Raw genomic sequence first — 8,877 nt, forward strand, 5'->3', positions numbered from 1 at the left:
ATGCTTATAAGTTAAACTTTTTGGAACGTTCCAAAGTTTGAAATCTTCGCTTGATTTAGCACAACAATATATGCTTATCCTCAGTATTTCTCATATGTTTAAAGTCCGACCTAATAATTTTCTAATTTAACAAAGGAGCATTTCAAAAAAAAATTAATTAAGTAGCTTTTGCTATGAAGATCTTTTTCTCTTCATTTGACCCCTTCTCAAATACGAATGGTTGATTCATTTATACTTAACTTTGATGGGAAAGAAGTAAAGAGTAATTGTACATGCATTAATGTAACACAGGAGTGATTTTCAAGTGACCTAGTATCTGCAAAAGAGATACTTAATAGACAGAGCAAACTAACTAACCATTGGTTGTCTTCTTCTAATCTACATTTATGAATCTGTCACATGACAAATCTTCAGAAAAGTGAAAACCAAAACAGATGGCAAACCTAAGCTGAAATATCATTGCTAAACGTTCGAGATTTGAATTGCCTTAAAGTTAGATACTAAACATCACTTGACCTGGAATTCAAACAATTTCTTCCATTCACAGTCTTCAAAAATACTAAAGACAACTATTCAAAGACGAGAAGCCAACTTAAAACAATTCATTCAGGTGTTTCAGAATTTTCAAACACAAACAAGAGAAAACGTTACAAAATAGCAGAATAAAACTCAAGATGAAGAGATTTGTAAAATAATGACAATAAAAGTAATATGTGCTAGGTGAACTTTGAAGTGATCTATAACATCTACAGAATAGAACATTACAGAAAAGCGAAGTGTTTTTCAAGTTTAGTGTTTTTTAATATTCCAAGTCTCTAAATGTTTGAAGAAGTTAAAGCCCAATTAAGAATAATGTTATCAGAATAAAAAATAGGATATATGATCAAATATAGGACAAACGGTAGAACACTCTTGTCCTTATAGAATAGTAATATATGTATTAACAAATGACGGAAAACACGAAACAAAATCTAATGCAAATAACATTAAAAGCTGATAGTAACTTAAGTTGTGATTAACTTTCACATGTCTATATAACTCGGTACAAAACACGGTTTTGAAATCATTCCTGATTTGGATTACTATCCTGTTTGAAAGACAAGGCTTACAGGGAATATTAAGGTAGAATGCGCCTCGGGGACAGATATTCACTCTCAAACTTTTACAGTGCTTTTCTGATCTACCACTTGTAGGGATTCATTTTAAAGCTCTTGGTGCAAGAAAACTGTGAACCGCCTTAGTTTTTCGAAAATTGAAAACTTTAATTTTCTCCATAGAGCTATCACAGGAATGGCTGCCATTTTGAATTTCAAATATTGGTATATATCGGGCAATTTGTTTCACTAGTTCCAAAAGTTGCACGGTGATTCCTAATTTATAATCTTGATTTTAAAAGTGAATGGTTAAAATATTCTTTAAGGAAAGTTCGAGCAAAAGTTTAAGCCTTCCACTTTCGAATCGCATGTTACGTTAAGTTCTATTACAAGACCTGAAAAAGTATTCCAACGAGGACTCGTACACAAAAGCAAGATTCGCTCTAATCAAGTAGTAATCTTGAAAGTATAAAATCAAGTTAAATGGATCCCGCCGCCAAATTTTGAATTATATTGCTAAACCGTTATTTTATATGTTTTGAGGCGGAAAAAGTAAGCATTGGCATTATTCCAAATATCATTGCCAACTTCACCGGCAGACATAACTTTTTGATCTTCAGGGATATCAATTTGACAATAAATACAGTAAAATGGATTAGCTAACTGTGGCTATTGTAACAAAAAGATATTATAGGGAGATGTCAAGTATAATTGCGTGCATCTTACCATCAAAATTCAAATTATGTAGAGCATGTTGCTTCCTTTGATTACTTATTTTAACTAACTAAAAGTCAGGCTTTCCTATCATCGGGGAAAGACCTTGATACTCTAATAATTTAAAATCAAAGCAGCATGCTAGTGAGACGAGTTCTTTGGATGTGGTTGACAAATGCCACTACAGGTGACATATATTTTATAAGGAAAGTAACCTGATCCGGAATACGAAAGATGTAGATGAAAGCAGCATATTTTGACTGTTAAATAGGAATACATTTCAATGTGATTTTTTCTAAAATATCCGTTTGACTTACTTTTCTATATTCGACTTTTTGTATTCGTTCACATAAGAGATCAAGGGAAGTCTGTCTATTGTCTGTAGTATTTTTGACAGGAAGTCTACATCATTCTCTGATATCATTCCCTTCTCCTCTAGACGAAGAAATACTGCGTGTGCAGTATTCATATTTTCGACGTCTTTGGCTGAAAGTTGGCGATCCTTTAGTAAAAAGCATATTTTGCTTACATCGTCTTTCTGTAGTTTGCCCGAAAGTATTAAATAAAGTTGACGTAATGGGTCCAACCCTATAATAATGTGTAAAATATAAAATAGATTATTTCCTTAATTGTATACATGAGAAATATGCATCATTTGAGATGTACAGTAAATGTTTGTAATGTTCTTTATTCAAATAAAAAAATCCAAGAAAGCACGAACTTCATTTCATTAACAATCATAGTAAACATGTGTTATTTCATTGTTTGGCATACATTTTTCCTGTCATTTTCAACTATTATATGAGCCAGCCTGAACTTACGTGTGTTGTGTTGCACTTGTGCTGCATTTCCCTCACCAGTATTTGGTTGACTTGTAATTTCTTTATGCTCATCTTCTGAAAGTAAAAATTAGTTGGTAACACTTAAAATTTAATTCTATCCCATTATTTTTGTTGCTTTTTATTCATAAATCTATCTTTCATTTCAATACTGTAGATTCTTCCAACACTTTTAAAGTCATACTTTTCTAGCTTTATAGGGGTGTAAATACTTGGATAATGCATAGAACATGAAATGCTACAGTGTATTATCGATATATTTGCTTCAATAAGGATTCGGCCAGCCTTTTAGATAAAAAAGCGCTTGGGTAAAATTCCAACATTTCCTGAAATCGACGAATTAAGTTTTAGGCAAAATTTCAATTTTTGGGGTTAGTTTTAATTGAGATACAGCATGTTTTTTTTTTTTGTTCTCACAATTCAGAATTCGACGCGATTTTTGAATTTGGTTTTGTCATTATGATCTCGAATTTCAAATTCGTTTTTGAAATTCAGAAATCAAAATCGGAAAAACAGAAACGAACAACGTTAAATTTTACACGGGTGCTAGGGAGTCTCGCAACAGATTGTCACATTTGGATATCAACAGTGTAGCGAAGATCAGAGAAAAGCGATCCTAATTAATGTCTTATACTAGGCCTATCTGTCGTGTTTTTAATTGCAATAATGGCCCTAATCGCCACCTGTGTGACATAGAACAGAACGGATAAGAAATTCGAATTACCCCTGTTCTACGTCTGACTCAACCAACAACCGGAACTTTTTTCTTGCACTTCGCCGTGACGCTTTCGTATACAGACCGATCTGTGGAGATCGATGCAGTGATCTAGTGACATTTTTATGAAGAGGTAATGCGATAAATTCAGTCATGGAAATAAGAAAGGCATGTCCAACAAAAATTTAAGTTGCTAAAGCTTTTGTAGCTCTTCTAAAGAATGGAGGTGCCGTCGCGGCTAGCGCTCAAGCTCAGCCGGACGGCTAAACGTCATGTTGGAACGTTGAACCTGGCCATAAACCCGAAAGCTGCACCTTAACGAATAAAATACTGTATGATCTTCGGAAAGTGACATAGAAGGCAAAAAAACATCAAATCATTCGACGAACAACAATAAATTCCTTCCTCACATAAAAATTGTGTAAATTCTCAATCGGAATCGAACCTGCAGCGTAGCACTGTAGCGGAGACACAGCTGTCAGTTATAGCTGTAGCCTGAAACTCTTCAGTACACACCATGCAGTGCTATGGACATATTATCAAAAGTTGACCTTGGACAACAGAACAGTGTTGTCGTCAAGTGACAAAATTTGGGGGTATCTACAAGCGAGATATGTGTCACTGAAAACATCAAAGTTTGTAAGACGTAAACATTAAGGACCGGGGTCGGGATTGACGAGTTGACATCGGCTGAGACCGATGGTGACGGCCCGTAGTGGCCACTTTCTTAGGTCTTGGTCACAGTTGGTGCCACCCAACTGAACTTTTGTGACTCGCCAAGATCGTAAGCTCATGATATTTTGAAAGCCACGACACCTCCTAGAATAAATAACTGTTTCGATCTTGTTGTTGCCTTCCCTTCATAAATATATTTGAAAATATTCTAAATAACTCTGGTTATGTTACTATGGCTGCCAGAGCGCTAGCGCGGTGAAACCCCTTTGCCAGCCCTCGGCAGACTTCCTTTGGCGTCGGGACAGCGCGAGACAGTAATGGACAAGTTTACGTGACCAAATCCGTTTGTTTGATTGGTTAAGATGGCATTCGGTGTATCAAAAATTCGACTAGATCTGATTTATGAATGACTCTACCGAGTAAATATTTGCATATCTCGTGGGCGATGGGCTGTTTTACTCATTAAATGAAAGTAATCAAGGGAAATGAAACCGAGATCGCGACAACTTTTTGCAGTCCTCGACTACGGATCCGGCCACATCAAACGAAAAGAAGAAGACTGTTAATGGTGTATATATATATATATATATATATATATATAATATATATATATATATATATATATATATATATATATATATATATATATATATTATATATATATATATATATTCCTCGAGCCCGCGCCCACATATAAACATTAATGGTCAGAGCGGAGTCTGTTATTTCCATTATATTATCAGCGAACCCAAGAAAACCGTCAAAATTTTATGGAACGAGCCACATCAAAAGAAAAGGAAGAAGACTGTTAATGGTGTATATATATATATATATATATATATATATATATATATATATATATATATTATATATATATATATATAATATATATCGGATGAATAAAATTGCACACGTCTACTGATCTGCTTGTATATTTTCTGTTTATTCTGTTGGTAATTTTGATACAACGTTTCAACATTCAACGTTCAAAACTAACACTCCCGTCGCGATTCATTTCAACGAAAATCAACACACCATTCACGACGTGTCAATAATAGGGATTATCAAAATAAATAAACAAGATGACACGCTTCGCAAGAAAATAGAATCCATCTGGATTTCAAAACTGGGTACATTGTCACCAAACGGCCTCAACATTCTTAGCTAAAAGTAATTTAAATAACAATTGCTCACAGCGCCCTCGGACAGGCACTATAAATAACCATTACCGCTAATTTGAATTGCCACTTTCCATCTGCGCCACACATAAACGGTAAGAATTGTCATATTCTATATCCTTTGTAACTTTCTAATTTACTCAGCCTATAAAGTCCGTTTAGCATTAATTAAGATCAACACTATCCTTACACTGTTCTGTATTTGTCTGTATTCTCCCTTGTAGACATCTTCAACCTGATGAAGTCCTACTTTAGGACGAAACGTTGTATCAAAATTACCAACAGAATAAACAGAAAATATACAAGCAGATCAGTAGACGTGTGCAATTTTATTCATACGCTATTACCAAACCACGCTACGAACAACACTGGGAGCTATCTGTACATCTCAAGTATACGTATATATATATACTTCGAGCCCGCGCCCACATATAAACATTAATGGTCAGAGCGGAGTCTGTTATTTCCATTATATTATCAGCGAACCCAAGAAAATCGTCAAAATTTCCGAAAATTCAGGAGCGAACGACAACTGGGCCCCGGAAACTGAGATTACGCGACGCACTGTCACGCGCGCTGTAAAAAAATTGGCAAATCCGGAGATGTTTTCAGAAAAAAAAAGTATCTCAACTTGACTACAAGTGCTCCATTGTATTTTGTGATTGATTATGATTTACGTTTGCGATGTAAAGTTACGATACTTTGAGTTGTTAATCTTATTATCATATTCACGGGCATCTAAACAAACCATTACAGTAACTGTGTATTTGTGGTCGGTCACGTGGTTCAGCTCGACCAATCGAAATGCGACGGGCAGGCATGGATTTATAATTCTGATTATCTGTCTGATTATTTAAGTTACGCGTCCGAAAGGTGCGCCGAAAAATCCAACTGAATGATGAAATTCGTGGCTGGCACGATGCATTTGAGGCAAGTATGAGTCCGTATCGAAATTCAAAAAACACACTCCCCCCCCCCCCCCCCGCCCATTGGGCATTTCAAAAACATGGTGATCCCCTATCACCAAAGTCAAAGGCAGGGTGACACCCCCATGGATCCACCGCCCCAGTCCCTTACATAATGCACTTTGCATACGATTTTATATGAATAAATAAAATACTTATCGTAATGCCATCAGTAAGGTTTAGATGATTTTGTATGGGAAGAAACTTCAAATCAGTATTTTGGGGGGATTGCCAATATTACATTTGTTGTAAACATATGCAGCTAACCGTGCTGGTACCGTCTGCACCATTCAACGTGAACACATTTATTTACTTAACATATGGTATATGCACATATGTCATGTGTCATTGTCATTGAAACTGCCGTGTGATTGTAGTGTTATGATTTTAATACTGTAAATAACAATTGAAATTTTGCATCATTATAAAATTGTAAAATGCACAATGTCACATTCCCCTCAGTCATTTTTGGGAGAAATAACCACCCTTCCATTCCTTCAGGCAGACCTTCTCATAATAACTGAAATGTCTCTCAATTTTGTTTAAATTATTGACATAGAACTATTAATCGATTGTTTCGGGGATAAAGCAATAGAGACAAATGTCACTTACCACTGTCCTGGTGTTGGCGGCCTTCATCCTATCAGAAGAAAAAGATCATACTTTTGTACAAATTTAAACATTTCTTTTCATTGGGTGTTTTCATGTATCATCAAATGCAAAACTGGTTTATGACGTCACAGTATGTAAACTTCAACAGTTATGCCGAGGGATGAGGATTGGTGGACGTGGACTTGAAAAAATTTCGATATGTCGGGTGAGGTGTAAAAAATACTGTGATACTTGTAGTGGGAACGTAAGAAAGAATGCAACTGCATGCAATTGTTACCAAAGGGGATCATGAGGGACGCCCCTTCTATATAACCACATTGCACGAAAGAGTAACACAATGTGGAAGAGCATTCAACATAATGACTGGCTATGATGTATAAGCCAAAAATATTTTACCTTGGACATGAGTCATACCGAAACGATTTTCTGATATGATCCCACAACCGGTAACGGTTTGTGAGACTAACACCAACAGGCCAAAGACAATTAAACATAAGTACTTTTTTCTAGCAGGCAGCTGCTAAATTAACTTGCTATATTTAAAGTTGCTATTTTAGGGCTGTTTTACCTCATGTAAATAACAGGCGAAATATCTAGTCCACAATATGGCCGGTTTCCTTAGGTTCTACAAACCTTTATACTAAACTAAACTCAGACTGAAATACTTGGGAATTGAAGTACTAATTAGTTTAAGGTGTGTATGGTTTGCAAATTCCATGCTTATTTGCAAAATCAATGGTTTTAAGAAAAACCATTTACACTTGGAACGGCTGAACAGAATTGGATGAGATTTGAAATTGCTAATTTGTATATTTGACAATCTTTCTTATTAGGGATACATATCTGAATTGACTTGATCAGAATTGACGATACTTCGGTATGTGTATTGAAGATGCTATGATATAACATTACAAAAAGTCATATAGCATTTTTTATTTCGACCAATTACTAATTATGCATACTTAACCAAATTTTGTGATCAGACATATGTATCTGAATTGACTTGACGAAAGTTGATGAAGCCTGCAATGTAGGGGATGCAAATGAGACAGAGTACGTTGTGCACGCAGATTTCCGCACTCTCAAAAATTTTAACCGTATTTATGGTAAAACGCATGCTTTTAGACAGAACATCACCTCTTTTCTGTGACATAAAGAGCACAAAAATAATAGACGAAAGTTGATTAAGTCTGCATTGTACTTTGAAGATACCATGAACTAACATTATTTAAAGTCATTAACCATTTTTAATTCAGCCAATATCTTGGTTGCATATTTAGTAAACTTTCCTACTGAGGGATATATATCTGGATTTACTTGACCAACGTTGCCAAAAATTGCTACGTATATTGAAGATAGTAGGTTAACAGAATATTTAAAGTCTTTTCGCATTTTCACCAGCTACTTATAATTTGAATAGTTAATGTATTTTTCCAATTAGGGATATACCTGGATTTACATGATCGAAGTTGACGAAACTTGCTATGTATAGTTGAGATACGCTGATATAACAATCATGAAAGTTATTTTAGGAGTTTAAGATAAACATTTCTAATTTGCATGCTTTAAAAACTTTCCTAATTAGGGATATAGATCTGAATTGAATTGATCAAAGTCGACGAAACTTGTGACGAACATTAAAGTTACTGATTTCAAACCTTATTGAAAGTCATTTAGTTTACTTCAGCTAATTACCAATTCGCATATTAACGAACTTCCCTTTAAAGGGATATATATCTGGATTGACTTGAGCACAAATGACGAAACTTGTGATGGATATTAATGAGACAACAATATTAATTAGAGAAAGACATTTTACATTTTCATATCAGGTATTTGATAATTTGTACTCTGTTGATCTTCCAAATTAGGCACATAAATTGGAAGGACTTGACCAAAGCTAATGAGAGTTGCTATGTTGCTATGCTATGTTTCTAATTCATAAATTCATTGAACTTACAAAACTAGTGTTAACTTGAAGGACTTTATCAAAATTGATGAAAGTGTTATGTTTGATTGAACCACTCATTTTTGAGAGTGGGGATTTGGCCGAGCGGTTCTGTCTGTTGCTTCTCCGCTAGGTGA

At 35.0% G+C, this 8,877-nt stretch overlaps 1 long non-coding RNA gene across 1 annotated transcript; it reads right to left on the bottom strand.

Moving 5' to 3' along the window:
• Positions 1 to 1,962: 1,962 nt before the first annotated feature.
• On the bottom strand, positions 1,963 to 6,822 carry LOC139141483 (uncharacterized). Its single transcript, XR_011554194.1, has 3 exons — positions 6,793 to 6,822; positions 2,630 to 2,704; positions 1,963 to 2,396 (listed from the first exon to the last, which is right to left on the bottom strand). It is a non-coding gene; the product is annotated as an uncharacterized lncRNA (long non-coding RNA).
• Between the last annotated feature and the right edge of the window lie 2,055 nt (positions 6,823 to 8,877).

This window comes from Ptychodera flava, chromosome 10 (genome assembly GCF_041260155.1).
Source record: "Ptychodera flava strain L36383 chromosome 10, AS_Pfla_20210202, whole genome shotgun sequence".
NCBI classification, from domain to species: domain Eukaryota; kingdom Metazoa; phylum Hemichordata; class Enteropneusta; family Ptychoderidae; genus Ptychodera; species Ptychodera flava.